This window comes from Aphelocoma coerulescens, chromosome 3, assembly GCF_041296385.1.
Source record: "Aphelocoma coerulescens isolate FSJ_1873_10779 chromosome 3, UR_Acoe_1.0, whole genome shotgun sequence".
Lineage (NCBI taxonomy): Eukaryota > Metazoa > Chordata > Aves > Passeriformes > Corvidae > Aphelocoma > Aphelocoma coerulescens.
Window position 1 is genome coordinate 42,632,638 of NC_091016.1, and position 16,502 is coordinate 42,649,139.

Sequence of the window (16,502 nt, forward strand, 5' to 3'; positions counted from 1 at the left end):
GGATAACTGAAGGGATTAGCAAGATGGAGAAGAGGAAAAGGAGACAGTGGGCAAGAAGAAGAAATGAGAGGTATCCTCAAGTTAAAAATGTAGTAAAAACAATTTGGGTTATCAGCATTTTTTCACCAATCTGTTTATGCTACAGAGGACTTCATCCCACTTTAAGTTGCATGTTGTTCCAAGGCTGCATGTGTATTCAAGGTATGTGGGTGTGCTAATATAGTTACTATCATTTTTACACAAGCGTATGTTAAAAAACAATTTTTGCAGTCTTGTAAACTTCTCATTATCAGTTGTATTAATCCCCAAACAAAGCTGAAACTGCTGTAGTTACTGTTTATTGACCAGCTAAATAACAGTTATCTCTAGCACAGAGTTTACTGACTTTTTTTTGTGTGTGTGTGTAACTGCTAATAAAATTTGATAACATTTTACTTGTAGGGAGATTTTCATTGATGTTGAAAGACTGGTGCTAAGAATTAGCCAATTATATTACACAACTTTCCACTACAAATTCTAATTCTTCTTGAGCAGAAGGATGCACTCTGAACCTAGTTTCTCCTATGGTATTCATTTTGAATCAAAAGTAACTGATTTTTGTCTTTTCCTGATAAATGCTTCTATTGATTTTTCTACTGCTTAAGCTCTCGTTTTAAGGAAAACACTTATTTAAATCAATCCCTATTCAGACAAACATTTGAGAACAGGCTTAATTGCAGCTCCTCCGTAGGCTTAATGGGTGTTCTCCCTGCTCCATAAGAATGTTCCTATTATGAGGATGTTTGGGTTAGGTCCATTAGTCATGGCCTCCTTCACCCTTTATCCGCCAACCTCCTTGATCTCAAAGGGTGATAGAATATTGCCTCCAGATAAATGACTGTTCTAAGGTGGGTGAGCTCCAAAGTCCTTCAGGAGATTGTTGCACAGACTGCCCCTTGAAAGCTTGAAACTGCTTTTTCTCCTTTTCACCTTTGTTCTGGGCTCCTTTGTCCTTGTGGGCTGCAGCTGTCCTGGCAGGTTCAGGATGGAAGCGGTCACTACATGTTACCTGAAATATAATCCCCCAGATCCCTAATTAGGAAAAGTCCAAATTCTCATTGCCTTAAAACCTGAGTATATACCCTTATATTTGGGATTGGTCTGTCCTGTTTTTGATAATGTGACCAGCTGAGAAATGCAGATGCAAGAGTTTTAACCATGCTCACTTTAAGAAGAGGTGTTCGTAGTTAGGATGTGGATTCAGGCACCAGTTGGTCGAGACCAGCTCTGCCAGTGCATGGTATTGCTAGGCTGAGAACTTCTCTTACCTGGTAAACAGAGATATTTAGTAAAATAACACATATTTTAGTGCAAGCATCTTCCATACGGAGCATCACAGAATGTTCATGAGGGTGAATGGAGGGGAAGAGAACCCAGTTCCACAGGCTGAGGCCCATCCACAACGGCAGAGTGCTTGGCACAGTGGCTATGGGCTTCTTCTCAGACCTTTAGGTGAAACTAAAATGTAACTAAAAAGAAGCAAAGAGTTCATTCTCTCATCCTTCTTCAACTGGATTATTCTAAAACATTTTCCTCCAGTCTGCTGTACAAAATGCCGAGATGCTGGACCAAATGCCTGACCTTCTGTGAGGATTTTCATACCTCCTTACATAACCACAGTGGAAAGCAAAAATGTGTGCCCTACATTCAGTCATCCTTGCATTAGCTGCTCATCAAATAAGTTTGACTTATACTGATCTTTTTACTGAAGACCCTGCATAGCTTTTTTCTGTTGCTTGTAATCTAATACTGCATGAGACTTAATGTTTAGGGTGAGAGAAACTGTGGATACAAAAATGCTGCTAGCAAGGGTTTTCTTGCTATTTTCTAAGTCCGTGAGGCTTTTTCACAGAAGATAGCAGCAGAGTTCTGTAAACAATGAAACACCTGCAACCTTGAGAAGCATTGTTTATACTATAGTAGAAAAATATTTTGACAATGGATGTTTTAGGATTTTAGGCAATCACCCCCAAGGGGTGGCTGATCCTTTGTCCAATTAGACTATGAAGAAAAAAGTCTATAAAAGAGTTTGTAAAATAATTAAATAAATCAATCTTGCTGCACAATTCCTGCCTGCTGGATCTTCTCTCCTCCTCCCTACGGCTGCGGGACGCGGTGATATACCCTAGGACATTTTAATAGAAACTTATATTTCTGTTGTTTATCTTCAGAAGATATTTTTTGCTGTCCTTCAGAAATATAGGAATTGCCCCTACATGGTTACACATGGCATTAGGTTACTCTAGGTTCTGGGGAATTTACAAGACCCATGCGAGAGCTTCATCCTGATGGAAATTTCAGTCTTACCCATAACAGTTTATTGACCTAAAGATCAGATGTATGGTACTTAAAAAATTCTGATATAGTTATGTTTCTTTCTATAGTTGATATAATTCTAATTATTCTTCCTTGAGTCAGGTATGGGTGGTTCTTCCCTTCAGATCGCTGATGCAATTGCTTTGTAAAAGTATTTGCTGTTGCTGTGGTTTAAAGGGTCAGCTATTTCTTGGAGTTCAAATGTAGTTTTGACATAACCTTCGTGTATACTGCCAATTGTCAAGGATTATGAAAACCTTGTTTTGTGACAGGCATGGAGGGAGGTACATTTTTTTGGAACAAGATAAAGATCCTAAGAACAGTTCATTTTCTGGAAAAACGTAGAAGGCTTTCTGACCCTTTGAAACTAAGCGTAACTGAACTCTAGTGTTTATTGATCTGCACAAAACCCCCTCCCAAATACCACAAATTGCTTTGTGAAGTACTCCTGGCTTCTGGCATGAGGTGAAGTATTGAGCAGTAGAAACTTTTGATTATGCATTTAAAAAATGGGAAATGTGTGAGTATACATTTATATGGATTCTGTGGGTTATAATGAACTCTCAGAGAGTGCTAATGCCAGGCTGCAAACTTCATTTTGATTGCAGGGTCAGTCCTTGCCTTCTTCCTCTCTATTTATCTCTAGTGTGGTCTGCAATTTGAAGACACTGAAGGGCTGCCAGTAGGAGGCTGTCAAATTCAGAGTTGTTTCCCTGTATGTACAATGCTGAGCAAGATGAAGTAGGTGGTGTATCTTCTACATCAGTGCATTATATGACTGAGCTCTCAGAGATGTCTGACTCAAAAGAATAACACCTCTATTTATGGTACAGTGAAAAGGTGTAGGAGGTTGAATTTGGACTGTTTTTCTCCTTAAATGATAGTCAAGGTTTAGGGAATCATACTAAAGTCCAATATTTCTAGGCAGTTCATAATGACCTATAAAAGGAGTTTTTTACATTTTTAAAATGTACTGAGAGGAAGAGCCACAGAACCCACAGTGGGCCCTTGTAAAATTGTTGGCCTCATGACTTTGTTAAGCGGTGTTCCTGATCCAAGTAGTTGGCAGCATGTTTTCCTGTATGTTTTCTTGAACATATCTTGAGGACATGTTTGCTTTCTGCCAGCCTTCTGTGGAAAAGCCACTTTATTGCATGCTGCCAGAGGTCTTAAAATGAGTGACTGCCCTTCTCAGTTGTGCTTACATCTGTGCCATGTGACTTCTCCAAACAAGAGTAGATCACGGCTTATGGGCCCACAGCACAGGAGGTAGACAGTGTGTTTCATGCTAACACAAAATATTCCTGGGTAGCACTGAAGAGTTGTACACCCAGGCAGCCTCTGGGCATTTCTCTGTGTGGCATCATTCCCTGCTGTGCTGTTTTTGCAGCACTCCTCAAAAGCTTTGTGTGGTTGTGCAAGAACAGTGCATGTACTGCATGAGCAGTTGTAACTTATGCCCACTCTGTTCTTGAAGGAGTTTTCTTTGTGTCAGCACAGTTTTATTGTGACTTTGAAGTTGCCTGTTATGGAATGTGCTCGCTATCTTAAAAGTTTATGGAAACCTTCAAATGGGTCTGAGCTTCAATAACACCATTGTAAGATGCCTTCAACAGAAAAAGCAGTACAGACCTTCTCTCCTTTTCCCTTATCTAATTTTTTTTTATAGCTGCATGATTTTATTTAGAGAATAAAAGCTTTAGTAGCACAAGTATTGGAAACACTTTCAGTTGAGATCACTCAGGGTTTTGGTGATAATTTCCAGCACTGGAACTTCAGAAGGCCACTGGGGTGCAGCTTGGCAGATAGATGGCCAGTTCCTGAGCCCTACACCACATAACCTCAGACAACTTCAGGCTTGCATAGAGATCCTAATCAATTTATTTTGTAAATTAAAATCATATACCCGTGTTGCAGTCATCTTAGAATAGACTATTTCAGCTGCAAGGTACCTACAACAAGCATCTAGTCCAACTGCCTGAGCAATTCAGGGCTGGGCAAGTTAAAGCACCTTATTAAGGGCATTTTCCAAATGCTTTTTAAATGCAGGCTTGGGACATCAGCCACCTCTCTAGGAAGCCTGTTACAGTGTTTGGCCACCCTCTCAGCAAAGAAATGCTTGCAAATGTCCAGTCTAAATCTCCCCTGGCACAGCTTTGAACCATTCCCACGTTTCCTATCACTGGATACCAAGCAGAAGAGCTCAGCACCTCCCTCTCCCCTCCTCAGGAAGCTGTGGAGAGCAGTGAGGTCACCCCTCAGCCTCCTTTGCTCCAAACTAGACAAGCCCAAAGCCCTCAGCTGCTCCTCATGGAACATTCCTTCTGGTCCTTTCACTGGCTTTGCTGTCCTCTGGGTGCATTCAAGGACCTCCACATCCTTCTTAAAATTGTGGGGCCCAGAGGTGCAGCCTCAAGGTGAGGCTGCACCAATGCTGAATTCAGTGGGACAATCACCTTTTCTGACTGGCTGATGATGCCCTTTTTGAAGCACCCCAGGATGCAGTTTGCCCTCCTGGCTGCCAGGGCACACCCTGCTGACTCAGACTGAGCTGCTGCCAGCCAGCAGCCCCAGGTGACCAGTGGCCAGCCAGGTGTAGCCCCAATCAGTACAGCCCTCTGAGCTCTGCCTTCAGCCAGTTCTTCACCCAGCACACCCTGAACCTGCTCACCCCACAGCTGGACAGCTTCTCCAGAGAGATGCTGTGAGGGGCAGTATCAAAAGCCTCCCCAGAATGCAGAAAAATTGCATCCACCATCTTCCCTTAATCCACTGAGCAGGTGACCTTATCATAGGAAGGTGTCAGATGAGTTAAATGAGACTTTCCTTTGTGAACCCATGTTAATTGTGCCTGATTTTACATTGTTCTTCAAATTACTTTAATAGTACCCAGTAGAATCTTCATAATTTTTCCAGGTGCTGATACTAACAGGTCTGTAGTTCCCTGGGTCTTCCTTCATATCCTTCTTTGTAGACTAGAATAACATTGGCCAGCTTCAGTCAGCAGGGACCTCCCCAGACTCCCAAGACCTTTGGTACCCGATTGAGAGTGGTCCTGCCATAACTTCACTAGCTCCTCAGGTACTCTGGGATGAATTCCATCAGGCCCCAAGGACTTGTGAACATTCAGCTGATACAGCTGGTTCCTTACAATTTCAGTGTCCACAAATCAAAAGTCTCTATTCTTGCACTCATGGTCCTCCTGCTCAGGAAGGAGGCTTATCTCAACTTTCCAAATGTGTGTGTTTGTAACTGTAGTGGAATATTCTGATCATATTCTTGCTAAAAAGCAAAATATTCATATATACATATATCTATATCTATTTCTTTTTTTTTTTTTTTTTTTAAGTATTTTGAGAACCCCTCTGTGTGGAATCTTTTACACATGAATCATGCAAAGACTTGTGTGGTGTTATAGAACACTCCGCCACCACCTGCTTGATAGAATTGAATTACAGAATCTTATCTTGTAATTTGGAGAGTGAAAAATCATTAGATACAACTAGACCAGTCTCTTACTCTTATCTTATGAAAAGTTTAAAAATTCATTATTTTCAGATAAATAGGATCCCTCTTGTGAGTAATAAGCTAGAAAGGTGGGCTAGAGGCTATCTTTCATCTGCAGTAATCTCAGTGACTAATACAGAAAGTGATGGATAGTAATGAAAATATCTGCTTTGAGTTGTCTTTAAAATTGAACCAGATAAACAACATGTCATCAATTTCCAGTCATTACTCTTTTCTAAGAAAGAAATTTTAGAATTGTGTCATGGCTATAGCCTCAGACTCTGTGCTGTGCATCATTTAATAAAAACTAGGTCCATTGAGCAAAAGTGGTATCATTAGCTAAAGTTATGCAAGAAGAGGAGCTAAGGGCTACTTCAGACTTGGATGTGGAATCTGTCTTCAATGACAGATTTGTTTTCCTGTTTGTTTGAATTAATAGTGAGATATGGAAGACTGAAAACTGTTTTTTAACAGTATTTCCTTTCTTGTACAGGTCAAAATCTGTCCAAAATACTGGGATCCAAGTCTCATTTTAATCAACTGTATTTCCTTGATTGTTATAAGTCAAACTTGTTTTCTCCTTAGCTGTCATGTGATTCTTGAAGTCACCTTTGTTAATAATTTTTTGCTTTGGTATTTTGCAGTGCCTGTAGCCTTTATGCCTAATTTTCCATGGGGAAGATTTATGAGTAAGTTGAGGAGAGACAGGTCCTAGGGAAAATAGTATATGCTCAGAACCAATGTTAGAAAAGTTTGTTTCCTTTTGGAAGTGGAATTTAGTTGGGTTTTTCGGTGTTTGTTTTTTCTTTTTTTTTTTTTTTGTTTTTTTTGTTTGTTTGTTTGTTTGTTTGTTTTTTTAAATTACTGATGTACCAGCCCTTGTTCCATGATGGAGAAAATCAGTGGATGCTTAACTGACCAATGTGAGCCTGTTTCACACGTAAAGATTAGCATGGATGAACCATAAATGCCATTCACTTGATTTTCACCCGTGTTTTTTTCTTGGATGGTCAAGCAATTCAGTGAATAGCAAAGAAATGCCCTTTGAGATTTGAGCAGCCCTGCCCTTTGAGCACTTTTCCATACACATGTGGGTAACCTTTCTCCACAGATCCATTTGCTCAGAAGAGCTATCAGGATAACCTTTTCTTCCACAGATCTGTCTGCTCAGGAGAACTATCAGCATAACCTTTTCTTTGTTGCAAAGAGTGAGTTTGATGTCTGTTTAACTCAGGAAAACTTGCTTTTCCCTGCACCAATAGTGTTATGCAGGGAGGCTGGTTGAAGTTTTAAACCTTCCCATGCAGCAGGCAGAGCTCAGAGGGAGGGGATGAGCCACAAGAACGGGATTCAGATGATATGTATGGTAATTCTGATTTTCCTATGTGACCTTAAGGAAATTGTTTCTTCTTTTGCACTTTAATTTTCTCTGAGCTTCAGGCAGAGTGTTTCTTGTTCAGAGGCACTTAGCACCACAGTCCAGCTTTATTCGTGCTTTCATCCTTTATGCAAAGCCTCTGCATGGGCCTTGGGAAGCTCGTGTAACTCATTGGGTGAGCTAACCTGCAGCTCCTGAGCTGTTTCTGTCAAGCCAGGGCAGCTCTATCTGGTTAAACACTGTATGCCTGCAGGGTTTCAGGCTTGATCCAAACCCCTATGGGTCTCTTTTCACTAATTCCAGTGAACTTTGGAGCGGGAATTTAATGCTTCGTGGGATGTTTTCAGCGTGGGAAGCATACACTCATTCCTGGTGTTTCAGTACATTTTTAAGCTCCTGACTAATTCCTATTTACAGGTTTTGCATTCTAATGATTTATAAATTTGTAAAATGAAGGTAGAATTATTTAGATTTCCTGGGGAATGCAGTTCTAGGCACACCTGGTCTAATTAGAGGTTTAATTTCTCTCCTGAGTTAAAGTCTAAAGCCTTTTAACTCTCCAGAGAGACAGAATAGAAATGGTTGTGAAGTATTGAGCAGAACCAATTACAGAAAGAAAAGGGTATTACTGGATGGCCATAAAACATGCAAAGCACTGCAACAGATACAGAATAAGATGGCTCACAAGTTTTCTATCAATCTCCACAGCAGGCTTGTTAGTGCAGGAGAAGCAATTTTGAGGCATGCATCTTTGCAGATGTGGCTGTAGATTAATACATTTTGCATGTGAATGGTTTTCTTTTCCTGTTGCTGCAGGGTTGTCCCAGTTTCATCTCCCTCTGAGTGTTCCTACTGAAACCTCTGACTGTGGTTACTGTATTAGTAGTCCCACAGAGTTTAGGAACCTCCCTTGCAGCTCAAGGCTCATTGTATGGAAAGATGGTAGGAACAAGACCAAGTGCAAGTTGGAATTTATATGCTTGACATTTGATTTAGGATAAACTCAGGTCCTTGAATCTTAAATTATGACCCAAAGAGTTTTGTTTAGATAGTGCTTAGACCCTAGAGGTTTCTAATTTATGAAGGGGCATCTTTGCTTGATTGAAGTTCCCCAACTCTTCACATGTTAGGGATGATAAATTTCTTGGCAAGTGAAGCACCTTGGGTATTAAATGATGTCTGAACTCTCTGCAGGCACAGGAATGAAAGTTCTCTTTTGCCTCTGGCTTGTGAGCTGCTTGATTCTGCAAGTGTTCATGGAGTTGGTCTATGGTAGAAGATACCTTACAAAATAGTTTTGTGTGACTGATTTCTTTTTAATTACACCTAGAGAAAGGGTAATTTTGCTGCTTAACCTGGTATTTAAGCTTTAAAGTTCTGTCTGGAGCATCTGTGTTTGTGGTTTAGTGGTTAAGGTATGTAGCTGGGAGAAGGCAGACTTCAGTTCCAGTCTTTATTTTCTGGTTGCATTTTAGTAAGGGTTGAATCCAATATATGGGCCTGGTTTGTCTGAAAAATCAGCTTGAAAGAAAGAACCCACTCAGCTGTAAGAATACATAAAATGCAGTTGAAAAACAGTTCTACTGAGTGCTGTGCTCAGGAACAGAAAGCTGTAAGAAACATTGCAGTCAATCTCTGTTGTATATTTGAATTAGGCCCTCAGCCAATAGCACTTACTAGTTTTCTGAATCTTTCTCTTACAACATCGAAGTTGAACTAAAAATGCTATCAACAGAACAGTATTCCAACAGAGAAGCATAAAAATGTGTAAAGGAGGATAATTCATCAAGTCTATCCTAAATAACATCTTTCTCCAGGCCAAGAAGGTGGAGCTCATCAGCTCATGGTCCATGTTTGGATAAAATTTTCATGGCAAATATATGCTTAAAAGGGAGAGAGAAGCACATAAATATCTGCAGCTGTTGCTGTGCTGTCTTCTTCAGAGTGCTTGGCTTTTGTGGGCAGTGTGCATTTTCTCAGGTGATAATTACAGATCTCTTCAGTACATCTTTGTTAAAAAGGCAGATAGATGGTGATTTTTTTCCCCACAGATTATTTTGCTCTTGATTTGTATTGATTTAATTCTTAAGAATATTTGTGCTCTCACTGTAAGTGCTCAGATTATGAGAGGGGAGGGTAGCAAATTAGGAGCCTCATAGGAGGACCTGTATACACACACAACTGGCCCTATAAATGGATTTTCTGCCGAGTGTTTACAAAATGCTCATTAGTTACTCATGACATTTTGGTGTGATGCTTCCTCAAAAGGATGAAAAATTAGACCTTGTCTCCTGAAATACGTAGGAAAGTGCTAAATGTGACAGTAATTGCCTTGTCGAATAGTCGAGATGAACGAGACATCAGGTGAACAGCTTCTCATTGTTTTATCTATCTCATTGTACTACTGTGTACACTTAATGCCTTTCTGTCTTGAGTCATTCTATTTTGATGATTTGGACTTGCAACTCATTTGTTTCTTTTGAGAATTTGGCCTTTCTAATTCTGACTCCTTCCAGCGTATTTTGAACCCTGTCTGAAGAACAATAGTAAAACCTAACTGCTTTATTTCACTTCAGTTTTAGAATTATTTTCATGATTTTTTTTCTTCCTGATTTTTATTATTTTTATTTTTATTGAAACAAAATGCAATGGTGCCAGCAACCTAGGATTTGACAGGGGGCAGTGTCTGGGGGCAGTAAGTTGGTGATTCCTTTTGTTTTCTCCCTCTGAAGTTATCTAAATCTGCTGTTTGCACAGGCACAGCAGAGTTTTAGATTAACAGCAAATTTTTTGACTGGCCTCTCTTGAGTCTCCAAAACTCCATCGATCTTTCCCATTGACCACCATCTAAGCCAGACATAGGAAGACCTGGGGGTAAAAATCATTGTGAGAATCTACCTTTTAAAATATCCTGTGATGCTGGTACACAGCCAGGACACACAAATATTGCCTCTCAGACTGCCTGCTGCCGACACTGCCAAATATTTCAAAGCTCTCCATGTTGAATGGATTTGGGTGTGCTTTCATCCTTAAAGGTTTTCCCTGGCTGTATTTCTTCACTTGGTGTTTGTTTTTATTATTGCCCACTGCTTCCCCATCCCCCTTTTTAATGTCTTGGGTATCTGTATTATTCCTGTTGTGGGAAAACTGCTCCCTAGCCAAGGTTAATAATAATTAATGATTATCTGCTGAGTTTTCAAATCTGAATATGGAATAAGCATTGGAGCAAGTTTTCTCTTTTCCAGTAGTTACCCTCTTCTTCAATAGAAGAATAGTTTCTTCTATTATCCCTCTCTTTATAGATCGCCAGTAACTTAGACCCTTAAGTAGGGTAAACAAAATCTGTTTTGGTCAATGGATTAGGAGCCAACATTTTGTTTGTATCTGTTTACACTGAATATATAGATATATATGGGACAAACTTTTTTTGGGGGAACAAAGTTTTTGCAGGGCCTGTTGCAATAGGAGAGGGGGTAATGGTTTTAAACTAAAAGAGGGTTGATTTAGATTAGACACAAAGAAATTTTTTGTGATGAGTAGGGTGGTGAAACGCTGGAACAGGTTGCCCAGAGAGGTGGTAGGTGCCTCATCCATGCTTGGAAACATTCAAAGTCGAGTTACATGGAGTTCTGAGCAATCTGATCTAGTTGAAGATACTCTTGCTCACTGCACGGGTGTTGGACTAAATGGCCCTTAATGGTCCTTCCAACCCAAACTATTCTATAATTTTATGGTATATATAGACAAGATGTCTCTCGAACACTGTTGCAAAAGAGTTTGACTGACTTTTTCCGTCCAGGACGGAGTTTCTGATGTGAGGTTCCCTGGTGATTCAGGATAAGGCAGAAGATTTAAGGACAACGGGTGGGACCTCTCGCGTGCAACATCTGGAGATGATCACTAGATGGCAACGTTACACAGCCAAAAGGGCCGTCTCGTCTTCCTGTGGCAAGGTTTTTATTTATTTCTTGTAATCACTAGATGAGACGGTCTTTTTCGTTCAGATTATACAGCCAGGGTAAAGAGTTTCATGAGCCTGTAGGATGAAGTAAGTTATCATTGCAGATTACACAACTATCTCAGAAAATAAATAACTATTTAGAGAGCTCTTGTTAATCGTTCTCAGGTTGTCTAAGGACATATGCTGCTATATTTACTGGTCCTTAGGGTAGTGGCTTGAATTTTAGATAAAGATCCTTAAAGCATAAAAGCCCAAACTGAAGGATTGGTTCTGCTTTGTTTCTTCACGAAAATATGCTTTTGAAGTTGCAATGATCTCTGACAGCCCTAAGGTTATGCTGAGGTATTGACCTTTTGCACTGCTGCAGTTTTGCCCATTCTGTCATTGATGGATGATTTTTCACATGACTGTTTTAGAGCCAAGTGTGGTCTAGGTTCTGTACAGGTAAACAAGTAAAGCATGAGCAGCATGCACCTCAGGCTTCTACTCCAACTCTGACCTGATAATGTGATACAATGCGTGTGCCAGAATGAGTAAACGTTGTCTTACAGCGCAGGTCTTGTGCTGAGAGCAGGCAAAGCAAAGGGTTTCCTGAAAGTTGTGAGATGGGGAGGTGGGAGGGCAGTCATGCACTGGCATCTCTTCGTTGTGAAGTTCTGGGTGCTTTTGGTCAGAGGTATTCGTGCACATCATAGGTTATGAAAAAAAGGGCCAAAAGTCTGTCCTTAAAATTTCTTCAGCTCCTACCAAAGCAGTTTCCAGAGATGAAGATATAGAATATCTTTGGAGTGCATAGATGTACTATTACAGAGCTAGAGTTCAGAAATAATTAAAGTCAGGAAATGCTATTTCTTAATTAAAACAGATCAAAATGATATTCCTTACTTGTGGGTTAAAGAAATACATTCCTTTAAATACAGTATGGACATTGAATGTTAACCAGAATAACAAACTTCACTTATAGCAGAAGAGAAATAATTTTCTGCTGATACAGTAGCAAATGAACATTATAAAATAGTATCTTTCTTGAGGACAGAGACTCCAGATTCACCATTTCACACAAGAATTTATTTTACATATTGGAGAGTGCAGACTGGGGAAAGACTACATACAAATGTATCAGTGTGTATGTAAGCCATAACATCCTACTATCAAAAGTAAGTGTAGGATGTTTCTGTTAAGCTATTCCCACTGAAGACAGGGAAGAGTTAATAAGAATTAATGCTCTGGAGAAGTTAATGTCTAATCCTGAGAAATCTCTATATCTTATCTCTCCCTCTCTCTCTCTCTCTATATATCATCTATATCTGATAGTTCTAGTCACAATAAACTTGTTCAGAGAAAATAAACTTGGAGTAGGACAGGTGTCAGCACAGCCCCAGGTCTATTGAGCCATAAAGTACAAGAAGAGACTTCAAGAAATTTTCTTGTTGGAGCAGCAAAATAAAGGTTGGGAGAGTGTTTAGGGGTGACAATGACAGGGGAAAAAGGGGAGGGAAAAGCTAAAGAGCCATGGTAGCAAAAGAACAAGTGGATATACATTAGGTATCCATTCTAGATGGAAAGCATGCCTTGCTCTCAGAACAGGGATGTCTACATGAATTTCTGACAGACACAGTGTGGGCAAGATAAACCTAACTGATGCTTTTCTAGAATGAATTATATGGCTTGGTTGACTGGGGGAAGACTCATCTCCTCAGCTCTTTTCTTTCCTTGAATGCACATACAACCAAAATGTTTGATGCCCCAGTGAATCATCATGCAACAGTGGACTCTAAACCACCTCCTTTGGGAGCATTTACTTGTAGCAGTAGTCTGAGTCTTGATATGGGGATTTCAAAAGCTGAACTGCTCCCCTGCTGATGTTGGAAAGGACTTAATTTTTCCTCTTATCTCTGCCAAGCTGAAGATCTTTGGTCAGTAGTAGAAGCCTTCTTCTTTTTTATTTTTTTTTTTTTGGCATTAAGATGAAAACAGTAAGATTTTAAATCTCCATTCACTTTTCTCATGTTTCCTTGCTGGTCCCATGGTCTGGGGCAGATACAAACTGATCTGAAATGTATGGGAGGGAATGTGGAACACCAAGATGTTATATGTCCCTCAGGTCTTCAGGTGTGTGTTGCCATGTGTTTTCTCACCTGTAGACCTGCAGTGACAATGTTTGGTGTTGTCTGCTTCACAGTCTGTGTAGCACAAGATGATAATCACAGAATTGGTAGTTTTGGAAAGGCTGCTGTGGTGCTACCTTTCCAGTGCTCTGATCCTGAACACCACAACAAGGAGAGATTCCAAGGAGATAAGTCAGCTGATCTGTCCCTCCTTGTCCCATCAGGGTGAAGGGTGGAAGGAGAAGGGGACACATGGTAATATATTCACATATTTTTAATATAACTAACATAGGCACTGGAAATTCCAGGCACGTTGAGACATGAATTGAGCTTCTTTCTTCCTTCCTTTCACAGGAATATGTGCAAAGCACACAGTTTTGTAAAGGCATCCACAAGGAGGAGCCCGGTGCTTGCCCAGGACAGATCTATCCCTGTCCTGTTTTTTTACTGCCACATCCACTGAGGGTAGCCTTGTCTTGAAGCATAATTAGTTCTGAGGCAGAATTTTATCAGCATAGTCTTTGGGGAGTGGTAGCATGTAAACACTTATTAAAATGTTATTTTGGGGTCATAATTCTGTCATGAGCCAAACTTGACAGATGCAGATAGAAGAAAAGGTTATCTCTCCACAGGGACCATTTGTGTTTCCTTCTGATGATTCAAATGGTGCATTTCACTTCAGTCTGTGGAATCATACAAGGATAGAGAACATTTTCATATTTAGAGCAAGAAAGCTCACAGCCTTTTACCCTGAGAAGGATGTGGACAGTATTGATCTTACAAGTAAAATCTTCCTTCTGGTAGCTTCAGAAACAAGAGTAATGGGTATTAATTGACAGGGACATCAGGTCTGTTTTTTTTCTTTTTTATCCCTTCCTTCCTGGAAACTGCCACTCAGCTGCTTTTAAGTTAAGGTGTTAGGAAGGCCAAAAGAAATGTGTTTTCAGCTCTGTGATCTTCCGTAGGCTTGCTGTGACTGGATGGATTTCTTCATCTCTGTATCTTTGTTTCCTTTGGAGAGAATGATAGAATGGTTTGGGTTGGATGGGGCTTTAAGCCACCTGGTTTAGCAGAAGGTGTTGCGGCCCATGGCAGGAGAGTTGAAACTAGATGATCTTTAAGGTTCCTTCCAGGGACTTCTAGGGATGGGATGTGCACTCCCCTGGGCAATCTGTTGCAGTGCCTCACCACCCTCACAGTAAAGAGTTCTTTCACCTCTTTCACTTTAAAGCCATTCCACCTTGTCTTTCACTACATGGCCTTTTAAAATGTGCATCACCAGTTTTCTTGTAGGGTCCCTTTAGAAACTGGAAGATGCTGTAAGGTCTTCCCAGAGCCTTCTCTTCTCCAAGGTGAACAGCCTCAACTTTCTCAGCTTATCTTCAGGAGTGGTGTTCCAGCCCTCTGATCGTCTTCATGGCCTTTGGACTCACTCCAGCAGGTCCAGTCCTTCTTACATTGGGGGCCCCAGAACTGGATGCAGCTCTCCAGGTGGGGTGTCACCATAGTGGAGTAGAAGGACAGAATCAGCCCCCCTGGACCTGCTGTCCTCAGTGCTTTGGATGCAGCCCAGGATTCCATTGGCTTTCTGGGCTGGAAGTGAACATTTCTGGCTCATGTCAAGCTTCTTGTCCAACAGCACCCCCGAGTCCTTCTCCTCAGAGCTGCACTCATTCCATTCTTCACCCAGCCTGTATTTGTGCTTGGGATTGCCTTGACCCAGGTGCAGGACCTTGAACTTGCTCTTGTTGAACTTCATGAAGTTTTCACAGGTCCACTTCTCAAGCCTGTCAAGGTCTCTCTGGAAGGAGCACAATTCTCATTGCTTTCTGTTGTGAAAATGACTCCTTTGTGTGGGAAGGTCTCAGATACTGTCTCATGTGAGAGGGTATGGTTACATAGGGGGTGTCTAAGAGAATGTCCCAGGGTGCCTTAACCTTTTTTTCAATTTTTCTAGTTGGGGTGTGACTCTGTTTAGATTATAGCCACAGACCTACTAGTGAAGGCAGATCAGTGATGGGTTTGGGGCTCTCTGCCACTGACTGATGGATGCAGCCCCCTTCCTAGTGAGGGGAATATTGTGTCATGCTGTTGTCTTGTGCAGTGTGTGCTTCCTTGGGCAGTAATGCAGGGGCAGGTGGCAGGATTACAGACATCTAACTTCGTGTCTTCTCCTTTCCAGTTCATCTGTTCTTGTGACATGGTTGGCAAAATTTCTCCAGACTTCAACAGGACTAGGAACAAGCATTTAGAACATGTTAAAATTTAAAAAAAAATTTTTTTTTAGAATGAATTGCATTTGAAACGTGAGTAGGAAGTTAAGCGCAACCTTCTAAAATCACCTACCATTACCTTTGCTAGATGAATGCACAAATACACTTCAAAAGCAGGATACCAACGTGTTCTTAAATTCTTACTTTTATCTTGCTGCTGCACATTGCTGAATCAAATGCCCCAAGGTAGTTGACTTCACTTAGAAGCCTAATTCTCATCTCACCTCACAGAATTTTTATTCTGGGGCAGCCCCAGTACCCACATTTGGATCTTGCCTGTGTAGTTTTTCCAGCAGTGTGCCTACCCTGCTAAAAGTGGTGCTTCTCCTAGTTTAGAGGGATGGCTGAACTAGCTGCAGGAAATCATAACATTCAGAGGACCTGCTGGTACCTGTTGTCATTTCTGGACACAATCTGCCTCTGAGGGAAGGATATGCAACTGTTCTCTGTTAGTGTGTGCAAACAGCACCTAACACTTTGATTTGTACTTACTGAAAACTGTTCTGTTCCTCGGTGCTCATTAGCAGTGAAATTGATAACATCATCTGATTGTCCCAGCATGATCTGGGGCTTCAGTGACTGATTAAATGGAGAGGCAAATTTGAGACATTAAATTAGTTGCAGAAGTGATTTCTTGCAAGTGGACTGTGGAAAGTAGTACTGATTGCTATTGCACAGTGAGCCACGGGGGTCTTTGTCCTTTACCTCTATCGATGCTTAAATGTTTTGTGACATTTTGTTTCCTTCATGGCTCTGTAATGAAGAGGGATTAGGTTGTGGTCATGGAAAGGAGCAGCGTGAGGGTAAGTGTCAAGAGATTTGTGTTGTGGCTTGGCTGTTTCAGTTGGACTCCCTGCTCATGTGGAGGTGAGCATCCTTGTCTCTGCTCTCCATCTACAGAATTAAGCTAATGTGACTCT

At 40.9% G+C, this 16,502-nt stretch overlaps 1 long non-coding RNA gene across 1 annotated transcript in view; it reads left to right on the top strand.

Moving 5' to 3' along the window:
• The window catches only part of LOC138107996 (uncharacterized), a 63,922-nt gene continuing 47,420 nt past the window's right edge, over positions 1-16,502 (top strand). The window contains exons 1-2 of the long non-coding RNA XR_011149819.1: positions 1-70; positions 146-201. This is a non-coding gene — a long non-coding RNA (uncharacterized lncRNA). The remainder of the gene's footprint in view (positions 71-145; positions 202-16,502) is intronic.